The sequence below is a fragment of the Alosa alosa genome, chromosome 8 (assembly GCF_017589495.1).
Source record: "Alosa alosa isolate M-15738 ecotype Scorff River chromosome 8, AALO_Geno_1.1, whole genome shotgun sequence".
Classification (NCBI taxonomy): domain Eukaryota; kingdom Metazoa; phylum Chordata; class Actinopteri; order Clupeiformes; family Clupeidae; genus Alosa; species Alosa alosa.
In genome coordinates, this window is record NC_063196.1 from 8,510,243 (window position 1) to 8,533,962 (window position 23,720).

General features: G+C 42.8%; 1 long non-coding RNA gene across 1 annotated transcript; it reads left to right on the plus strand.

Annotated features, from left to right (window-relative positions):
- Positions 1–2,306: 2,306 nt before the first annotated feature.
- LOC125299737 lies at positions 2,307–7,997 on the plus strand. Its single transcript, XR_007194435.1, has 2 exons — positions 2,307–2,602; positions 7,313–7,997. It is a non-coding gene; the product is annotated as an uncharacterized LOC125299737 (long non-coding RNA).
- The last annotated feature ends 15,723 nt before the right edge of the window (positions 7,998–23,720 follow it).

Here is a 23,720-nt window from a genome sequence, read left to right on the forward strand (position 1 = left end):
TAGGCCTACATCATGTGGACAAAACATAGAACATATTCTCCGTTGCTCAGTCAAATACTTTCCATAGGTCCTTTTATCACGGAGTTACAGGCGATAAATGTGATGGTCAAAAGTAAACGTCATTAGGTTTATTCATTTATTGTAGGCCTATTATTAAAGAGTGTTTTTCATCTAAAGGTTCAACATCATGCTTATGCACTAGACTAGGCATTGCCTACTAGTGCTCTCCCCAATCCCAGACTTTCACATTGCATGTTTGTTTGTAATGGATGCTTGCTGAATGTCTATGGAGGGACGAATGAAGCTGTCCTCCCGACCAGGCAACCCCATGTATTCTAAGTAAATGCACACATATCTGTGTTTATAGCCTCCTATATTTATTGCAGGTGAGACATGGAAAAGCAGTTTTAGAAAAATGAGTTTGTTGTCCATGTTAACCCAGTGTTTCCCATACATTGACTAATCTGTGGCGGGGCGCCACGAAATAAAAATCGGCCGCCACACATGAATATTCTATGTTAAATTTAATTCAATTTAAATTAAATATAAGGTCAATTCCTTGCATTGCCATTGAGCTGCGCTTTTTACGCACGCAGCCTTTCCTTACCCCGCCCAGCTCTCTCTCGTAGCCTGCTGCCACTCCTCTGCATGTGCATTTAACAAAATATTCACGATTGTTGAAGGATTGTTGTTGCCACATAGAAGCATTGCATAGAAGACGTCTGGCTAAATTGCTATTAAATCCGCTTAGCATCGTGACCATGCTGCGCAAATTTGTTCAAAACTGCTGCATTGAAGTGAACTCTGCTAAGGTTTTATCACAACATTGTATGCTACATTGAAGAGACTAAACTAAGTTAAGTTATGAAATCATACAGTATCTCAAAGCTAACGTTAGAATACTGTTTGGATGTCGAATTTAGCATGCTTAGTCTACTTACAGCTGCTTGTAAATTTCGTTGAAGGGCTCATTTTATTGACTCTGAACCTGAATGTTGGCAAAATCCCGATGTAAATGGAAAAGTGTTTTCTAAAATTCAAAAGTGCTTGTCCCAAGGAGAAGTACGAACCTTTATTTTAACCCCCCGTTGTCAAAGTCAGCAACCGCCACAAATTGAATCCAATTCTGTGGGAAACACTGTAACCTATGGAGAGTGAGAACAGAGAACAGAGTTTTCTTGTTGGAGAGACATTAAATTGATTGATTGTAGACCAGTGATGATGGCAGTGCATTAATATTTGTTTTGTAACTCATCTGGGCAGAGGCGTAGGGAAGGCGTGTTTGGCAAGGCTTTTGATGCTTGGGGCAAATGTGATAAGTGTTAGCTGTCTTGTCTCTATCTGAATTGTAGGCCTACCCATTTAAAAGAAGATGTAAAAATGAATAACCAAAAAAAAGTACTTTTGATCTTATGCAATCGTTTGTAACAAGCCAAATGGAGTGCCTTTGATGTTAGCGTATTGCTCCACCACCGTGTGAAACCACAGTGTTGTGTCTGGCTCATCAGGTGATGTGTCTGTTGGGAAGGGTGCCTGTTGCGTCCTGCTCCCTCCTGCAACGTGGAATTTATTAATATGTCGGTGGATGTTCATGTCTAACGTTGAATGAGTGTCTCCCAGAATGCAGTGCGAGTGAATGCTAGAATGTGTAATGTCGGTTATAATAGTTGTAGTTACGTTTACCATGTTGTGTATTTGTTAGCGTGTTAGTCTCTTTGGTTGTACCTCATGTGCTTATCCTCTGTACTGTACTGTGCTGTACCTCATGTGTTGATGTGTTCGGTAAACCCTTATTGTGTGTTACATGTGCAGCTGAGACTACCCCTGTGTTGCCCTATGTAGTGATCCGTATGTCTGATTGTGTTTGAGTCTGCCTGTTCCAATAAAAGGCCGTCCTGGCCAAAGGTGAATCTTGCCTGAGAGTGAGATCGCTACAATTTTCAAAGCAGCTTCCACTGTAATGACTCACACGAAAGGAATGTATGACGGCTGCAGATCTTGCCACGCGATAATAGCTATGCTTTATTTGTCTGTGTTTGGTTTTGCCCACTTGTCACCACAGCATTTTATCGCCTCTATGCGTTTAATTTAGACCACCTTGAAATGACCACGTCTGTAATTTAGAAAAATATCACATAGACTATGCTTTCTTTTTGCTCTCGCTATTTTCAAAGTCCGTTATTTTTTTAGCCAATCAGTGTCTCTTTCTTTGACTTTGATAATGATTAAACTAGAAGGGTGAATTACATAATAGCACAGAGTCAGTTTCAAGCTTCTGAATTCAGAGCATTTACTCTTGTTTTTTTTAGGGGCAAATATTTGCCTACTGTACAACTGAAAGAGTCTGCTACAGTACTGTTCACACATCTGCTACAGTACTGTGTGATTTAGTGTATGCCATGTTCTCTTATCTTTTCTGAGCAGGTTGTTTTCTTCAAGGGGCTAGTTCAGGTGTAAGATCAGGTGATATCAGGTGAAAGCACCTGAGACATGCGGAATGCTGCCGAAGCCAACGGGCTAATCTGACAGGCCGCCTGCCGCTGCACTGTAAACACCACGCAGACATGACAGGGCTCCGCAATAGCCTCAGTGCTGAGAACAGGTAGGAGTCTGATGTGTACTGTAACCACTTCAATGGGTGTGTGTTTGTTTGTTTGTGCATCTCTGTGTTTGGGTGGATGGGTGTGTGTGTGTATGAGGTAGAGAGAGAGAGAGAGAGAGAGAGAGAGAGAGAGAGAGAGAGAGAGAGAGAGAGAGAGAGACTGTGCGCTGCTGTGTGTGTGTGGGGGGGGTGTTTGTGCATCTATGTGTGTGTATGAGAGAGAGAGGAGGTAGAGAGAGAGAGAGAGAGAGAGACTGTGCGCTGCTGTGTGTGTGTGTGTGTGGGGGGGTGTTTGTGCATCTATGTGTGTGTATGAGAGAGAGAAAGGGAAAGAGGAACTGTACGCTGCTGTGTATGACTGTGTGTGTGTGTGTGTGTGTGTGGTATGCCTACAGGTATGCCTCTTTACTGTGTGGCATGATGTAAACATCTGTTTATGTGTGGCTTGTGTGTATGTGTGTGGGATGGAGTGTCTATGTGCATTTCTGTTTTCTGTGGAGCATTGTGGTCTTGTTTTCAACTGTGTGTGTGTGTGTGTGGTAACCTCACAAGCCTCTGTTTTCTCAGTGGCATGGTGTACATGTCTTTATACTATATGTGTCTATGTCTGTGTAGCAGTATGCATCTGTGTGTGTGTGTGTGTGTGTGTGTGTGTGCGTGTGTGCATGTGTGAGAGAGGGCAAGAAAGAAAGGGAGAGAAAGAGAGAGAGAGAGAGAGTACTTCAATGGGAAGCTCTGCAGGTGAATGCACTCCCTTATGTTTGACAGCAGACACTGAAAATATTTGATGGCATGTTACTTTGTGTATGGAAGGATGGCATCTTGATGACAAACGCTTAAAGCACTAGCATAAAAAGAAATCATCCCTCTGTGGAGAAGACCTTAATTTCCTAAGTAAACTATTTTAAAGAATAAAAAGCACCATTAGAGGTTGCTAAATGTGGGCCAGGGCCAGGAAATGTTTCCACACCACATCAGAGATGTGAAAAACAGAGGCAAATTATATGAAAAAAGCAGAGCACAGAGGACGGGCACCACATTGTTGAACAACTGTGGTCACGTTCCGTGTGACTTTTAACAATTTATCACGGCAAAAAAAAGAAAATGCTTCGATATCGCCACGCCTCAGACAGGATGTAGACCAGCCACTTAGCAACATGTCCCCTGTTGTGTGTCTCACGGTTCAGCTCTTAAGTCACTTGAAAGTGCCATTTGGTCCTTTGTTCTTATTACAGAATGGAAAGGCTTGAATCATATTTAAGGGCAATGAGTAAAATGGACAACACAGACGGTCAGTTCCCCCATAGGACACCGTGAAGCGGGATCTCGGAAATTATTTTGCAGAAGAGTTTTTTTTTCCCTTTTCTTTTCAACTCGAGACGTTCTCTCAGACTGGACAGACTGAAGGCTCTTCAAAAGCTGGGCCGCGAATGGCATTCCTTGTTGTCTGCACACACAGTCTATTTAGGGTGGCATCATGGCTTTATTTTTATTTTTATTAGATGCCTCATTCAAACCAAGCTCAGAGGAATGTTTAATCCATAACCTGGGACGAAGCAGTGACACATTCTATGTGTTGACTCCCCATTAAACACCCACAGTTTAGGGCAGAAATTGAGTTTGACACCCCAGGACTAAACGTTTTTTACAATGGGGATTTTTATTGAAGTTTCCTTTTAGTCTAGAACTGAGCTTAATCTATGTACAGGAAACCGATCCATAAAGTCTTTAACAATGTATTATGCTGAAGTTGATTTCAACCTTGTGGCCTTGTGTGAAGATGGAAGGGCTTGGCAAAGCACCTCAAGACAGTGCTACAATGAATAAAACTGAAAACGGAATGGAACTGAACTGAATTGAATGGACTCCAAGGCCGCTGTCACTATGGTGATGTTTCCCATTGCAGCTTCTGGATGGCGTCCACTCCTGATCTCCACATCGGAGCGTTATTTACAACGTCCACTCTGAGCAATGCCAGACACCTCCGCCACTCCACTGAGATATGGGAGCTGTGGTCACAGCAGATAGGAGTGTGAGGGAGAGGGGGCAGCTCAAGACCTTTGCTACGGCCACAGAGACCAAAGTCAAAGCCATCTGGCCAGCCCTAATCCCTGCCAAACACACATACACACACGCACAAACACACACACAGTCTTTCACAGCAAATGGTTATCAGAAAGAATTTTTTTTTTGGAGGATGATGATTTGAGATGAAGTTGATTTAAGGTCTGACAGCGCCATCGGCCAATGCAGCACACCCAGAAACGACAACGAGCGACACATTGCCAAGTTTGCACATTTTCACACACTTTCTCCAGTCCAATAAAGAAAGTCAGTATCAGATGTTTGGCCCTGCTTCCTGGCTGCAAGTGCCTTCACTACGAGGACTCGTATAATTTAGACGCAATTATACACAAGCTCACCCAGCTCTGCAGTCACCCACCCACCCTGTACTGTATAGGCCTACTGTTATATACACAATGTGCATTTTGTGGGTCAACCAAGTCCAGTTGAGGCTACTGTCTGCTCACCTGTACACCAACCAATCAACAAATGTTGTACAATCAATGAAATCCTAAATTTCCTTCATTTATTCATTCTATGGATAGATTGGGTCCGTTCAAAATGAAAGGCATGACCTTGCTGCCTCGCTGCCATGATGGAGAGCTGTCTCATAAGACACGACTTTGAAGTGAAGGCATCTTTTAATAACAATGGTTTTGAATGGTCCCTTAAGAGAACGTTGGCACTACAGTATGACAGCACAAGCAAGAATGTTAAATTAGCCTATGGAAGCTAGCAGGCTAACGGTAGAAAGTTGTCTGACAAACAGCACGTAAATCAGACCAGACGCTATCAATGGTTACAACAATGGTAAAATTAGATAGTACAGTGTTTATTTCTCGCTAGATTTTGACAGATCTAAGCAAAAAAGTCAAAACAAATGACATTTCAACACAATCAGCAGCTGTTACGAGCTGGGATGGATTACTGCACGGGCCTACCGGGCCCAGGCCCAGGGGCCCAAGGGGTCAGGGGGCCCTGAAGCACAAGCCTTTGCATGGAATCACTGCCTCAATATCAACAAATCAGGATGTAGGCTATGAATCTGACTGAATTAAAGTATTGGCCATCCCCAAAATGCATCAGAATACAGAAAATCACATCAAACAAATTAAAAATGTTCTGGGGAGGACACCCCCACATAGTGACAATTAGTGGGGGGCCCTTAATACATCTGGGCCCAGGGGCCCGAAAGTCCATAATCCGTCCATGGTTCCGAGTGTCATCCGTCTTGTTTATTTATTTTTCACAGCTGTTTCAGAGAGTTGTCACACAACTTTATGGGTAGTAGGCAGCTTCAAGGATACATCCATGCTGCTTTCAAAAATGACCGTTATAGGGGTGATTCTAAGATGTCTTAGAAGGCAGGAAAAGAGAGTTCAACCAAAAAAGTTTGAAATTTACAACCATCTTTTTCAAAATGCCGTTTAACAGGACTAATTTTCCGCATCATCTAGAGTTAGTCAATTAGTTGCTACGTTACAGATGGAGACAACATAGAGTACAATGGTATGACGTTGATGCGGATTGGTGGTTGAGCTGGCAATTTCCTGCTGGGAGGATCAGCCCATACACACCACACAGAATACATAATTTGTGGTCATCGGAAATGTGGCACCTAATTGGCTTGTTTGTGGAAAAAGGTGCTAGAAGCAGGCACTTCGGACGATGTTTTAAAAGATGGTGACAACCAGCTGGGCTGCTAACTGGCTGAAGGGTGTTTTAAGCCTCCAACATCATCTTCCAGGCAGCGCTGCATGGAAGGCACAAAAGGTTAGGCAAGGGTTAAGTGCCTTGAAGTCGGCGGTTGCAGCACGACGGTTGTAATGTATAATGTACTATGGAGAGAATAAATGTGGACATAATTTCATTAGGTTACATCCATACAGTATTTTTCATTTAGCGGATGCACTCATCCAGAGTGACTACCAGTGAATATAACTAGAGGGACTGTCCCCATGGAGCAACTTAGGGTCTTAGGAACTTGGAACTTCTTAGGAACTCAAATTCACAACTCTCTGGGGTTCCATTTGGAAGCCAAGATCCCCAACCACTAGACCACCACCATAGGGGTGACTACACTTGCAATCTGTGTGACAATGCTTCTCTGTCTCTCAGCTTGTTCTGGTGTTGGATTCCAACGGTCGCACAGGTTCATATGCCGAGTGTTTTCACCAGTTCGAGAGGTTAGAAAACCAATTAAAAAGAGTGAGAACCCAAAGCCAAACCAGATTCGTGCCTTACAGCCATCAGTAAAGTGGTGTGCATGTAGAACACGTCTAATCAACTATATGAAGAGTGGACACAGACAACAAAATGTGCACGTGGCATTTGAACAAAGTTAAATCCATAATAGGCATTCAGTGTCTGCTTATTGTGGCCTACATTGCTCATACTTGGAAATAATGACTGTCATATTATGGCTTTAAAGAATAACAGCAACGCAGACTCTCTGAAAGTGAGATCTGTTCCATCTAGAGGGATTATTTAGACCATTACAACAATATACAGGACAAGGTTTTATTGCTTTCCCCTCGTTTCATTTCTGACGCTTGCATTAATGCACTTGTAATATAATAAATGCCAGAGACGTCCAAGAGGAAAACCCCATAATTCACTTGAGTGTAATTTCTTCCATTTGTGTAGGCACTGGGGGCCCCGCACTGTGCTGCTGGACTACAAAGACGGCCCTTATTGTGGAGGCCGAAGACTGGACAGTGATCAATCGCCCCCCTCTCATTTCAAGGAAACAAATAAAACGAACAGAGGATGTAGACTCAACATCGACTCCAAGCACACTGACAGCTTTTGATGCCCGGTGGGGAGAAAAGCCTGAGTCATCTAAACACTTTTCTTCAGCTCGGCACCCCTCCGCCTCATGTCAGTGTTAAAAATCAACATGGTGTTGGAACAAACACAATTATATATTTCCATGGCAAATGTGAAAGAAATACAATACTTTATACTGATGACTTACTCTACTTACTGTATTTGTTAGACAAAAATAGACATACAGTATATATATATATATATAAAAATTCAAATTTCATTCCCTTCTCTGAGAGATCTATACCTGCGTCACTATTCTCCTGTGACCCAGATGGCTCTTTAACAGTCACATCAGTGGTTGCAAAATGCTCCGGGTTCCGTGATCATGACTGTCCTTGACACGTCAGTCTTGTCTCTCTACCCTATGCATCAGTCTCTGCCTACCAAGCCACCACTCAACTGTGAGGCAATTTATCTGGTCCAACTCCGACTATCTATTAAAACCATGTGTCCCATATTAAACTCTTCCCCTCTACTTCAAATAAATCAAGCGTGCCTGACACCCGGGTTTATTGAAGCTGTATTACTCAGAGCCACGCACATACTGTCGCATCTTAAATGTTTACACATTGGAGATGACAGATCCTCATCTGACATTATATGGATCCAAATGAGTTCCATTTAGCCAGACTGATTTTCTGGCGCCAAAAAAGGGTGCAGTTATTTTTGTTTTACTGAAATACAAATCAGGTCTTATTTCTATCAAGTCCAAACAACTGAGTTCAATTACAGGCACACTTGAGGTTCTTGACAATGGAATGGATTATGCTGGGTTCTTCTCTCTCAGACGCGCACGCACACACACATACAGTACTGTATGCTCGCACAGATAGACACAAATGCACTGCGCACACATACACACATCACACAAGCATGCACAATTCTTATTCAAGCCTATTACAGCCTCACTTGTAGGTTTAAGCATGATCAGAATTCCACCAACTAGCCTTACAGGTTGTAATTTACGGTCAAAATTTGGAGAGCTATCTACCAGTAACCATACATCGCTCTAACCTTCATCTTGTCTTTCATCTCACCTGCATCTTCTGAGGTAGCTTCAAGAATGGCTTCCAAAGACCAGGTGTCGCATGTGTACATGTCAAAATAAGATACATTATATTACAAGATATACAGTAATAACTGTACAGTTTATTACTTTTTATTTACATTTAAAATGAATCTTCTTCTCAATCATCTTTTCTTCTCATACAATAAGAGTTTAATCAAATAAAACATATACACACGCTGACACACACATACACACAATTAAAGAGATAGGATCAAGAGGGAGAGGTTTTCAGCGCGTCTCCCAGGAGAGTGGCGTCAGAGTGACTGACAGGAACCCACAGGCCAAACGGCGGCGGTGGTGCTCATGAGCACTGGCGATGATGGAGCGCGTTTGATGTTGGCTCTGTTTTTGTGCCGCGTCTCTAAATATTTTGAAGCCTGTCAGTTAATTCTGAAATTCCATAGATGTGCTCGGTCCAGAAAAATAAACAGCAAGTCCCTGCACCAGCCAGCCCGTCAGCCAACCAGTGCTGGACGTGGATGTGTTATTCCGCTCATACCACTGGCGCTATAGAAGTATCGCTTATTTTGCTACGTTTCGAAATATCACACGTCTGTCAGTCCACATTAAAAACAGACATCAGCAGCGCGCAGCGTGACATTCGCTAGGCATCGGACCAGACAGCAGTGGGATCTAGGAGCGTTCTGGCCCAGGACAGGAATCCTTTGTGCCAATTTGCAATTCGTCTTTAGAATGATCTAATCACTAGTGGTCAGCTGAGAGACATCTCTGTTTACCCTTGTATCCAAAGTGTACAGCGAAAGACGTTGCTGACCACTTGTGTTTAGTTTTTGTTACGTCACGTTAATCAGAACTCCCATTGTACGGGATGCTGAGAGGGATTAGCAGTTGCACTACAAAACATTATGTGGCCACATCCATCCCTGACCACCTTGGTAAGTGGTTTGAGTGATCAGATTACAGCGTGTCTTGGTGGTTGTTTACACTTGTATTTACATTGTATTTATGTAAAACTAATCACTTGTGATCTGATCACCCAAGACACATTTTAGAATTGTATATAAATGAGGTCCTTGAGGAGACCAATCACAAAATGGCAGTTAATGTAAGTTCTAGATTCTGTACGGTATAATTCTGAAATGACTTGAAAGAGAAAAAAAAAACCTCACTGCTTAAAAACCTATTTCAATTGTTTAACAGTAAGTAACTCGTTACCCGTATGCCATAAATACATTGTGAAAACAGAATAGCCAGTCAAAACCTCATGCTTGGGAACGGGATCCAGTAGAGGAGATAGAGCAAGTAGCCCATAACCCCAAAGTGAGTGGGCCCTCTCAAAAATAGAATGGTACATTCCAAACCAATATAACAGCGGCAGTACACCATCATGAGACCGCAGTAAATGGCAAAATTATTGTGCGTTCTTGTTGAGGCACGCCTATGAAAACCCCAGTGTGTCCACACACACCACCACGAACATCAGGTAGCACTTAAGTGTCCTTCACCCCAATGGGGATGACTTAAGACACTGCCCAGTCATGCTAAGGCCAAGGCCTGGGAAGACCAGGACAATAACTTGTATTTCATTTTTTTCCCTCTGTCAGTCACATACGATAAAACTGTTCGTGTCCATTCATAACAGGATATGGTCACTGTTTTCAAAAGTTGAAATATGTGCATGCTTAGCTGTTTCTAACAAAAACAGAGAAGCTCCTTTTCCTTGCAAAGCCTGGTTGAGCCACCCACTTCCTAGGGAGTTTTCTGAGCACTGAACCTTATTTTTTAAAAATACATCATTTCCGTCGATACCAGCGTGAATTCTCATCCTTGCTGGTCTGGCGGCAGCAAAAAATATACCCCCAGATTAGAGAATCAACCTTCTTAAGTGACGCGAGCCGGGCGCTGGATGACTGCTGTCATTAAACAACAGGAAGCAGCCTGACCTCAGTCTCGCACTGCTGATCACTTACATTATGGAAAAGACGCCATCTGCATAGTTTTGGTGAGGCGCTTGGGTGTGTCCAAACCAAAGGCAAAACCAGGAGTCAAGCTGACATACAGTTAGCTGGCCCATGCACCACCCACTGAAGGCTTCCTTGAAGGACATGGAGTGCGCTTGGTTAGGTAGCCTTGACTACAGCCAAACATCACCCTTCAGCAACAAAACAGAAGAATCTCTGCATCAGCTACTTTTCTGCACTTCCACTATGACTACAACTATATCTTTCCAAACATATTCTAATACACAAGACATGCTCAGCTTCCAAATTTTTATGAGCAACTGAACCATGATTTAGATTGGGACCGTAGCTGGACCTTCAACCATAAGTAACTCGATGCTAAAGTTGGCCGACTTAATGGCATATCTTGTATCATCTAAACACCTTCTGCTCATGTAACTGCTCTAAATCTCTGAGGTATATAACCAATTTGAACTTTTAATTATTTTCAATTATAAATGTGCATGTGTACTCGTACAAGGATGTCTCACTCTAAGAATCCTGTATGGATGCAGATATCCACAGGACCAAAAATGACTGAATCCCCAAGGTATCATTGCAAAATATTTTGTGTATATCTAGAAAATGTGCACTCATTTTACAAAGTTGTGTGCTCATTTTACTAAATCCTGCTCTCGTTTTACTAGATTGTGCTCTCACTGTAGTAAACTGAGCGCTCGTTTTGCTACGTGGTGTGCTCGTTTTAATTATTAGTATGCTCATTTTACTAAATAGTGTGCTCATTTCAATAAATTGTGCCCTCATTTTAATTTTTGTAAAATGAGTGCATAACTTTGTAAAACGAGTGCACAATTTACTAAATTGTGTGCTCATTTTACTAAAACGTGCTCTCATTTGACTAGATTGTTCTCTCAATGTAGTAAATTTTGCACTCGTTTTGCTAAATTGTATGCTCGTTTTACTACTGTAAATAGTGTGCTCATTTTACTAAAAAGTGCTCGCATTTAAATTTTTGTAAAAGTTTACAGTTTACTAAACTGAGCGCACAATCTAGTGAAATGAGATCTCAATTTAGTAAAACGAGCACATTCTGTAACAGAAAAAGCGCAAAATATAAGCTTACTTAATTGTGTGTGCACAATCTAGTAAAATCGTCCCTCTCAATCTTCAAAAACTCATAAAGACACAACTCTTCCAAGAGAAGTGTCTGACAACCTCACACACCTGATACATACTTACCACACTCTTCCCTCCTCTACCTCCTGATACACACTATTCCCTCTTGTTTCTCCTCTTCCTCCTTCCTCTATACTTCCCTCTCTCTACTTCTTCTTCTGCCACTTCTCCTTCTACCATACCTTGATTAGTACTTAATATGTTAGCACTACTATCCTCTAGTATTGACAGATGTAGTGATAATTCCTGTTGTGTTCATAGCGTACATGTTATTCTATTGCTGTAAGTCGTTTTTGAATAAACGTGTGCATAATTTAGTAAAATGAGCGCACATTCTCTTGATATATAAAAAAAAATCTTCCAATGACACAACCCAGGCTCAGTAAAAAACAAACTAAGAGCAGAACCCAAAAAAAGACAGCATGGCTACAGAAAGGCTGCCTTACTGTATTTTACTGTAACTCCAAGGATCCTAGAAAATATGGTACCCATCAAAAGAGATGGAGGAGAGGCCTCGAGAGTTGCAAGTAAATACCCCGTAACGTCCGCCGCACAGAAGCACAGCTTCTAACAATTTTGCGAGGCCCATGCAAAAACAGAAAGAATCGAAAAGAGGGGGCTTAGACACTAAAGACCAAAATAACTTCCAGAAAATGAAGGCCTCACATTTCACTGTCTAAATGATGCAGAGATCACAGCCAAACGAGTCCTCCATATATTTTTTTTCCTCCACGGTGGATCAAAGATTCTGATTCGGCTAAGGGTTTGTCAGCTGGCCGTGCGAGGGGGAGATCTTCCACCAGTGGCAGCCATCTGTGCCGGTCGGATTAGCTCCCTCAATCAGAGACGGCCGACGCCCACTCTAGCTTAGATGTCGAGGCACGACAGCGAGATCAAATACTGCGGTGGCCAAAACACGTATCCATCACAGCGGAGCGCCAGGCATTAATCACGACGGAAGGAGCTGGGCAGTCTGCAAAAGTCAGGTGGTAAAAATTTATCTTGAGGATAATGGAAAAATGTTATACACATACCTAGTCTGCAGAAAAAAACATAAATATATAGTGTTCACTCTTTAAATGGGTGACCTCAAATAGATTGCCAAAGGCACAGAGAGAAACCTCCTAAACAGATTCTCTAAATCGTTCCACCCAGACCGAAAAGTCAATGCACCACTGGGGCCAAAGGCTACCATCTATGTTGCGTTTGATGATTCTTAATGTTCCGGACGGCGCTACGTCATACTGCTTGTGCCAGCATTAATGACAACTGCCCCCCCAGAAAGCCATGTACATTATGAGTCAGGCCCATCAACAACACCTCCATAAATAAGAGGCCTCAAGCGCAGACAGTCTCGAGCGCTGGAAACTAAATCCCCTCACCGGCTCCACAACTGGCCAGTACGGCTTGTGGTGGCGGTAGTAGTGCCCTGCCCCGCGATACGGACCAGGAACACGGGGCTGAAGGACTGTGAGGCTCTCCTCAGTCTTCACCCCCCACCCCCACATCCCAACACACACACACACACACACACACAGGCACACGCACACACACACACACACACACAGTCTGGAGCTGATTACTCAGATTATCCAATGACTTTTGTGGCTTGCGCAGATATAACTCCTCTCATCAGCACGGAGCCCATTCATGACTCCTACACCAAAACCATATGTGCGCTGGAAAAGTGCAGCGGGGGTGGCGGCAGTCAATAGGAAATGGGCCTTTTATTTTTATGCGTGGGGATAATGTTGTATGAAATATGATTAAACTGGACCGCTTGGAAAGGGCTCGCATCCGAGCGCGTGTGATATGGAACCAAGTGTGGCTGACGTGTTGCCATGGGTGACTACTGACTTGACCAAGAGTGATGCCCAACTTCTGTCTCTTTTCTCTTTCTCTCTCTGTGCCTCAGCCATTCTGTCCAGTAAATGGACATGTTTCCTAGTTCTGTTCAAACATTTAAAAATGTATTTATTCAATAAAAGGGAAACAGAAAAAAACATATAAACATAACTACTGTATTGCAAACAGCAGTGGCTTATATGTAGACTTTGAGAACTTTTGAAAATGTATTTAAGAGCAATATACCCTGATGATTAGGAGTACTGTTGAAATAGAAACATCAAGGCCACGCAAGTAACACTGTCCAATAAAATCAGGAACCACACTCTCTCTCCCTGATGTAATAAATGAATATCACCCTTCCAGGGTCGGTCGAAATGTCAAATACCATTCATAATGGCCACCCAGATGCTGTAGGTCAGACCCATTGAGTTAAGTCCTCCCAGGACTCCCAGAAAGCTACGTGAGCTTTGCCTGTTGGCCACACACATACATTTAATCACAACGCACAGAGAAGAAGAGGAAGAAAAAGAAGGGATATAAAAAGGAAAATATAGAGTGGAATAAAATAACACATTTTCATGGAGGGTTAGCAATAATAGTGGTTCTTTTGAAATGCACACTGCATCCGGCCTCTGTGGCCCTCCAAGGTTTGCTCTGGGACTTCCAAAGCAAGCAATCCGTGGGTATCGGTTCTCTTCTTCGACGGCGAACACAAAAAAGTCAGGCAATGCTAACAGCGACGTGAACTCAGACTAAGGTGTGAGAAACGGCTCCTCTGATTTAAAAAGTGTTATCAATCTGTTTTCGCTGTTTGCAAAGGCCAAGGTGTCAGATGTAAATTAGTCCTCGGTAACTCTCTGGCACCTGGAGTGCACCGCTGAACAGGGAACATTTCTGTAGCAGTCACACACACACACACAGATAGAGACAGCAGACAGACACTCACACACACACTCACACACACCCAAACACACACACACCCACACACACCCACACACAGCAGTATGAGAACCAAAGCGAGAGGTGACTTCAGGACATGCATGCTTCGACATGGAATAACAGGTTATGTAAGCTTATGGAGGTACTGTTAGGCTGTCACAGGGTACAACATGCAAATGCTATTAGGTGGAATTCAAAGAAGGATACTGAATCTGGCAGAGAGGTCAATTAGGTGAGCGTAGCATGTGAGCTTGATGCATGCATCACAGAAGAACCATAGAACTATATCACAGTAGCAAAGTGATATATCATTAATACTGTATATTCACTGTGAACTTCTGTTCTCTCATCTTGGCCTCTGGACCTGCCCATGTCTGTGTGCAGATCAAACACTTCACTTATCATGAGTCACTTTGCCACAGGACTGGATGTGTTGCATGTGTGTGATATTCTGGTTTTGTTGACATGTTGACAGGTTTAAATGGACACATTAGCACTTTTTTTTTACAGAGATCACGCAAAATTTGCGGGAAGAGGAGACTTCTTTTTTGCCGCATCGTGTGTCTGAAAAACGAGGTGAAAATTTGCCGGTCAGCAGATCTATTCACATGATTTGGCATTTTGGGGAGCCATGAGGCAGGATCAGCTAGCAAATTAAAACGTGACGTGCAACAGGGGACAGGGGATACGCCCGCATGACAACGGGAGAGGTAGAACTAACGACTGGCCTTTGGCCGTATAGCAACCATCCATTTAGAACTAGTAACGGCAGTTTGTCCTGCAAGTTGAGAAATTAGTTGATATGTGTCGGAAGAAAGTAGTTCCAGAACAAGACAGTTTTAGTGTAGCAAGTAGTTCTACGAACAAGACAGTTTTAGCGATTAAAACGTTTAAATTATAACAGGAAATGAACACAACGCAAGTGGCAACAGTGGAATAAGCGGGATAATGGACTCCACGGTGGTCTGTTAACAGAAATTAATGCACTTATGAAGTTTAAACGGCCACGTCGGGTCATTTTACAATCTCGAGCGTGCATTCATTTATGTTATTACACGGCTCTTCAGACTGCTGCAGAAAGTTCCATTTACATGAATGGGCCTTCCCAACGTTCGGAGCTATGTTAAATCTATTTATCACCTGGAGAGAAGAAATACTCTTTTCTAAATTGGCTGGTGGGGTGGCTATTAATTCTGAATTCTGACACCTGGAAGTAAAAAAAGTTTAATCACCGTTCCATATCAATGCTTATGAATGGTAACTATAACAAACCATAGTAGGATGACGGTTGAGCCTGGAAGCAGGCTTCGCAACAATAATGAAAACAATAAACTCAGGCGAATTATCGAACAGCAAACAACATTCTGACCAATGAAATTCTGGAAGTGCAACGGCTAATAGACCAATCAGAATGTATTTTATGTATTTTGTGACGTAATCATGCAGATCTGGTAACCCATGCAGATCAGGTACCCACACTATCGCTGTTATAGGGCCAAAGAAAGTTGTACAACAAGTAGGCTTCGTTTTCTTCCTTACATAATCACACGTATAATCACCGCTGTCAATGGCAACAGGTTGATTAACGTCTTCCATATCCCTCCACAAGACGTCCGTTTGCTTATTGCAATGGAATTTCATTGAAAGGGAAAGTAAGCTAGTAAGACGTTGCCATGGAACACCTGAAACTGTCAAGTTCTGTGTGGTGAACTATTTATTTTGTTAGCGAAAGACACAAAACGGTCTTTTAAAGACCCATTGTGTTAGGTTTCTTTTCTCGTTTTGGCAAGTAGCCCTGTAATTATCAGAAAATAAGTCCCTTCAGGTCGAAGCAAAACCCCTCCACTGGTCTTTTTTAGATGGTGAACGTAAACATGTCTCCAACTTTGGGGTTTAGGTTTCACAATGTGTTTACAATGTGCTTTTGTGCCCCCTAGCAAATATGCTCAGCCTTGCCCTTAAAGGAACTGTATGTAAGAAATGTATTTCAATTAATCATAAAATGCCACTGATATTATTAAGAAATCATGTTAATAATCATGAAGTTGCAGCCCTCAACTGATGTTGATGTTGTCATGTTGTGTTTCGGCCTGATGCGCCACCCTCCACCTATCTACTAATCACAAAGTCAGTAGTGTTTCGGCATCCGGGTTGCCAGCTCTGCTAGTCAGAGGGGAGGGGGAGGGGATACATCTACAGTAATTACATCTACAGTAATTTGAAAGTGATTGTAGTACCAGTTTTGGCCACAATCTTACATACAGTCCCTTTAAAATTACGAAATTCCAAGCCTAGTCCTTATGTTGGCCATGTCTAGCTTCTAAATGTTATGTGGCTAACAGCAGTTATAATGTGATAATGTAAAAGCTTGATAGGACAGACGCTCATGAATTCATGCTTTGTTTTATCACTGGATTTTAGGATAGCCTATTATGGCAACCGATTGCATTCCGAGCTACTAGTAAGGTGTCTTGTGTAATCCCGCTGGATTTTCTTGTAAAAATAGTTTTTTTTGTATATTTTGCTAGTATAGAGTCTAAGGAACAAGATTTTTTTTGTCTTAAAATTTTCACGATCCATTTTCACACTTGACATCATCATTTATATAATGCATAATTAAGACTGGGACTACTATCACTTGGGGGTAAATGTGAGAAAACACTGGTAAAGAGGGTATTTTGCCTAATTTTTGGGTGATGATTCTGAATATCATATTTACTTAGCTGATTTTTTAGTTTTAAACCTGCTAATTAGCATTTGCGGCCTAAAACTGGCCTCCATTGGCAACACAGAACGGGTGAATAGGGTAAAAAATTGAACTCCTTGATATTCTTATGAAACTTTACTAGTTAATTATTTATGTAGTATAGAGACACTAGTTTTTGCATTACAAGTTTACTGAAAATATATGTTTATGGATATAATTTAACAATATCTCATTAATTATGCACTAACTTGCATACATTTCAATTACAGACATCTGAATATTGGATAGTTAACATTGAATGTAGTCATGTTCAGGTTTGCCTTCAGAACTTTTTCTGGATTCAGAGCCTTAAAAGAATGGCTTGTTCAAGTGCCAGTCCTAGGTCGTCCCTTTATCTTAGAGACGGATGCAAGCCATGCCGGAATGGGGGCAGTTCTGTCACAGGAGAAGGATGGGTTACAGCGACCAATAGCCTTTGCTAGCCGGAGCTTGCAGCCAAAGGAGGGGAACATGTCAAATTATAGTGCCATGAAACTCACTCCTTGCAGTCAAGTGGGCAATCATGGGAAAATTCCTCCAGGTATCTCCTGGGCAACAAGTTCACCGTGTACACTGACAACAACCCCATCCAATGCCTGCAGTCAGCAAAACTGGGCGCTCTGGAACATTGCTGGGTTTCTCAGCTTGCCCTCTTCATTACAACATCAAATATCGTCCTGGGACAGCTAATTGCAATGCCGATACCCTTTCTATGCTTCCCACAAGCCCCACTAACACTTTGTGATTTGTGTCACATGGCCTGGACGTCCCCCTGCCGCTTGCCATAGCCAACATGCAAGCCTCGAGTGCACCTATCCAAGACTCTTGGATGACAGAATCTTGTATGGTGGACACCATCCCTGGTCGAAAGAGACCTGTAAGTCCTACAAGGGACTGGTCCCTGTATTTCCAGATACCTGTGGTTTGGTGACCGGGACGACCACATACCCATTAAAACAAGTGGAGTGAACCAAGGGAAGTCCGCAGTTGATAAAGCAGTGGTCCCAGATACAGGAAGTGGATGGGACCTTGTACCGAGCGATCCAGGCTCCTCCTTCCAGGGATCCAGTGCTGCAGCTTTTACTGCCAAAGGTGTTGTGAGTCGAAGTGCTATCTAGCCTACACAACAACCACGGCCATCTGGGGGTGGACAGTACCACAGATTTGATATGGCAGAGGTGCTACTGGCCCCAGATGTGAGGTGCAAAAGTGGTGTTCTGAATGTGAGCACTGTGTGGTTGCTAAAGCAAGGCAACCCAAGACAGAATCTTCTTGGGAAATGTGTTAGCCACTAAGCCTTTGTAGATAATCTTCATTGACTTTACTCTCTTGGATTGGGCTAGCACAGGACAAGAGAATGTTCTAGTAGTCACAAATGTTTTCTCAAAGTTTACCCAGGCCTTTCCCACCCCTGATCAGAGAGCTTCCACCGTAGCTAAGATTCTAACTGAGAGATGGTGTATGGCGTGCCAAGGAGAATCCACTCTGATCAGGGGCGCAGCTTTGATAGGGAGCTGTTGAAGCACCTGTGTGACACCTACAGCATAACAAAGACTAGAACCACAACTTATCATCCAGAGGGGAACGGTCAATGTGAATGTTTCAACAGGACACTTCATTACTTGCTCAGGACCTTACCCCCTGAAAAGAAGCGTAAATGGCCCCAGTTGCTCCCTCAGCTCCTGTTCGCCTATAATACCACCGTGTACCAGTCCACACAGCACTCTCCATACGAGCTGATGTTCTGTCAGAAGCCACAGTTACAAGTTAACCACCTACTTGGAAATACTGGAGGTGACCACAGGGACAGTCCATCGACTGATTCCGTTGATTGCAACATCAAGAGTCCCTGACTTCTGTCTATGCTAGTGCTAGGAGACACTTAGAAAAGGCTGCTGCATATCGTAGGCATGGTGGTCCTGACACTGTAGTCCTCTTCAAAGTGGTTGTATGCACATCCCACCTCACTGAGGCCAGGTGCAGGACACCCTGTGTTAGATAACCTAGAATTGTGCGCGTTCACGGCGAACTTATAAAGGCATTATCTATTGAGAGTCGAAACCATGAGTAAAACCGGAGAAACGAAGAGCACCGTATTTTTCTAAGGCGGGGTAACAGCGTAGCCTATTGTATTGACTGCTTTGAATGATGCTTTCTTAAACTAGCCTACCTTGTCACAGATTGAGTGGGCCATAGAATTCTTTGAGAATCCCAAATGTAATTTTCTATTTTAACGCGGATTCTGCAGCTGTGGGCCAAGTTAAACTTTTGCGCTCCATCATCGAAAGGGTGAAGAATGTCGGAAGGCATGGGTAGCCTCTTGGACACATTTCGGTGCACATTTGGAAAATTGAATAAGTGATGCTGACCTGCCAGTTGGTGAAACTACACTTTAATGATCCTCGTGGGTTTGTGTCCAGGAAAACGAATGAAGTTGCGCAAGGCAAACTTTACGCACCGACCGACAGTTTGCCGATATGCTCTGCATCTCCAACACTAACGTTACAAAAACTCCCAGTCGGAGAGCGATAATCGATGCACATAATTTGGAGAGAGGCAAAAAGTGTAGCCTATTGAAAAACTATTTTATCCCAAATGCCATCAGCATTCTTAACCAAACTAGTGACAACACGCATACCTGGCTGAGCTGTTATGTAGTCTATATTTAAACTTATTAATTCATTTTCTATTTGTTTTCCCTTTTTTGTAGCCTACTGCACTGTAATTATATCTTCAGTGTGTCTGAGATGTTTTTTGTCCATCCGATGTCTGGTGAGCCAAAGGCAAATGTCCACTATGGTGTTGGCTAGCTAAGATGTATTTTATTCTATTCTAATCCATGCGTAGCCTAATGTAGGGATGGAGTCGAGAATGCTTTTCAAGTAGCCAAATTTAGGATTCAGCGGAAAAACTCTAGCGCTCTTGAAAAACTTGTTTGGAAAAGAAAGAAAAGATGGGCTATCATGTGATGTCGTGGTCTTATCGCCCTCTCACGGCTAATTCCACGGATAAATATTACATGATTTTGTGCTTCTTCTTCAATCGGACCTTGTTCAAAATGAAACGTCATTGTGTGACAAGTGTAAAAATAGCGGCCTGGTTGAACATGCACTGAAATAACCGAACATAATTGAACATAACCTGAACAAAACCTACCCCCTACCAGGTTAAGTTCAGAGCCTATGTTACCATAGTTACTTACATAGCCTGATCATTTTTGAGCTTTCTGGAACTGAAATCCCAGGTTTACCGTTTACTCTGGGTTTACATACCCAGTTAACTTCAGAGCCTATGTTACCATAGTTACTTACATAGCCTGATCATATTTGAGCGTTCTGGAACTGAAATCCCAGGTTTACCGCTAACTCTGGGTTAACATACCCAGTTAAGCCAGTAAACCTGCTTTCTGGAATACCCCTCAGGTCAATTTCGAGATTTTGAGCTAGTCTGTTACCTTAGCATGTATTCTATCACACTACTACAACAAAAAAGTCCGATTTACACATTTAGGTGTTTATTTCATTTTATTGTGTCTACTCGCGCCTGTATATTTATCCTAAATTCAGCGAAAGTTAGCATTCTAACCTTGCTTGCACTCCCGCGACTGTGACCCAAAACATATCGTGTGTAGCACCGTTGGAAAGCTCTGTTTTTCCTGTATCACGCTATGTGATCCATATATGGACACTTCCTTTGTATCAGCAACCAATCGCGAAAGTTCAAAGACGAGTCTAGGCTGAGAACGGAATCTCATTGGCTGTCTTTCAAGGCTGTTTTCTCAAAACGAGTTTCCTCTCCCACTCTGAGCAAGGAAACTCCACTTCAGAAGCACGTACATACACCAAACTTTCTAGACTTATGCCTAACTATATTTCGAAGATTTTTACAGAGGGGTTTGTTGATATATTATTCCTAGCCTGACTTACATGACATTTTATGCCTAAAAACATGGCGATTTTAAGTTTCATAGTGATATCTGCTTGTAAAAAATGTTACCCTATTCACCTGTAGTGTCTCGCCTTAACTCAGTAAATTTAGTTCTTCTGGGAGATTGCAGCATGCGTTCCTGGCACTGTACCCATATTACCACCTGGCACTCTAGTCTTTTTCTAGTGGGCAGTGGTAGTGTAGTGGATAAGGAGCTGGGCTAGCGTGCAGTAGCCTGAAAGTTGTCGGTTCAGTTCCTGGCTTTCACTGTTATGCCCTTGAGCAAGGCACTTAACCCCAAGTTACTCCGGGGACAATTTGATCCCTTGTAATATAGCTGACATACAGTATGTAAGTGACTTTGGTCAAGAAGTGTCTGCTAAATGTAATGTACATGTAAACTCTTTTGCAAGAACCATTTTCATGGTCGCCACAAAATCCAGGATAAGGGTTGGCACACACTATAAGATCAGGCCGTACGGGAAACGTTCCACTCATAATACTGCCGGACAGCATCAAACCCCTTCCATCTCCCACAGTCTGTTTTTACATGAGTTCTCTGCAAGTGTAGCAGAAGTAAATATTCTCCCTGTCCCCTTCAGGCCTTGGCAGTAGATAAGTATGCTACCAGGGCGGTGAACTTTAAAGCCAGGTGTGTATGTGGAAAGGCTTACCTGCAGCACTGGCGCACACGCCCACCCGTGGGTGGTGATCACATACGTAGCTTGCCGTTGCTTTCAGGTGCCGATTTTCGATGTTCCGTATCCATGCACGGGTAGCTAGTCATTCACTTCGCCACAACTTTAACATGTGATGCAGTCACAGACCAGTAGCTTAGCCTACCTTACGTTCGCTATAACTGAATTGGACATTTCACCAAAGTCTCGGGGGTTTCCATTAATGTAGCATAGTAGCTCATAAACGTCGGAGAGTAAGGTAGGCCAAATTGTTGCCACTGTTCGGGTTGTCCGCCCGGTATTATCAACGGAAAGAGACAAGTTCCGCGGCTTGAAGGTTTCTCTTTCACCCTAGTCTCGTGTTAGATCCTAGTTGCTTAATGAGGTTAACGTCGTATCGCTAACAATGCAAATATGGTTGCTAAACTTTTCTGACGAAAACCGTCAGACTTTTCACCGTCAGATCAGGCTACGCTGTTAACATACATGTAGCCTACGGAACCTCTTAACTCAGTTACTCCAGTTATCGACACTCGCAATGGTTTCCTTGCCAAAGTTGCCATGATACAGCTTTGCTAGGTCCACATCCTAGGCAAATTGTCTCGCTGGTCAGGCTGTTGTGTATGGAAGGCCAACAGGGACAAAAGTACTCTTCCTTCTTGGCTGGAGTGCTGTTGGTATTGTCTGCAGGGCGGTAGGCTACCAATGTCATTAACGCATAATATTTCCGATGCACCTGAAGGTAATCTTATTTTCATTATCTCATGTCTGGCTGATCATTATTGTCTGTCATTGTCTGTTACTGTCATTGGTTATGTGTCTACATAATATGTAGGCCCATACATTGTGTTCGTTGATTTAACTAATGGCAACGTAAATGTATCATGGCTGTTTATTTGCCTGCGTGCTAGGTCCTTTTGAAAATGCTATGTCTCCTCTCTAACCACTCCATTCCTCCTTGCAGGTCTTCAGGCTGTAGGGACTAGAACAATATCTCCTCTCTTCTCTGCCAAAAGAGCAACACCTCTAGCAGGCACAAACTCTCCTTCAGGCCAATACTGCACTCACTTATACTTTTTCCAAGCACAATGCACTTTGCTTGTCGTCATTCGCACGTCAGCCGCAAGCACAGGGATGGCATTCCTTCCCATTTCTTCATTACTTAACATCTTAATAATCTTTCAATTTCAGGAGCAGCTCCTCTTCGTTTAATGTGCCTCTCTCTCTCTAATTTAAGGGTATGCATCTGTCGGCAGTGGAGTACTGTCCCTCACCGTAACTATCTACTTCATGCAGGGATGCGGGGCTGGTTCACGTAGGCCTATAGCCAAAACGTTCATCGAGGGACAGTGCTTTGGTTCATATTTAATCTTATTTACCTCCTCATCTAAGCTATACGCTAACCCTTCATGTCTTTATCCCACCACAGTAGGAGCAGCTGAATAGTGAACTTGCATTGTTAAATCATTAGATTTTGCAATTCACTATCGAATATCCATATGTCCTCGAATCTCAATCACATAATTCTCAATCGTCATATAATCAAATCAATCAGTCAATCAATTCTCAATCAGCAATTATTAGGCTACATCACCAATTCACTCTAACTATTTACTTGACAAGGTCTGTGATGCTGGTTCACATATTCTAAACACCCACTTACTCTTGGCTCTAGAGCAATGCTTTGTTTCACATTTAATCTTATTTCACCCAGTCAGCATGATGAGGATTACTCTTCCATCTCTTGTCTTTATTTTAGTTATATGCTAAACAATCCTCAGCGACCATCCATAAGTGCTAGTGTACTCCAGCTATGTATCTGTTGATTGTATTTTGTCTTGTCCTGTTGTGTCCTTAGGTCTGCTGCTGGTTAGTTAACCCTGGCTCTGTTCCTTATGGCTTTCTATGGGTTCATGCACTC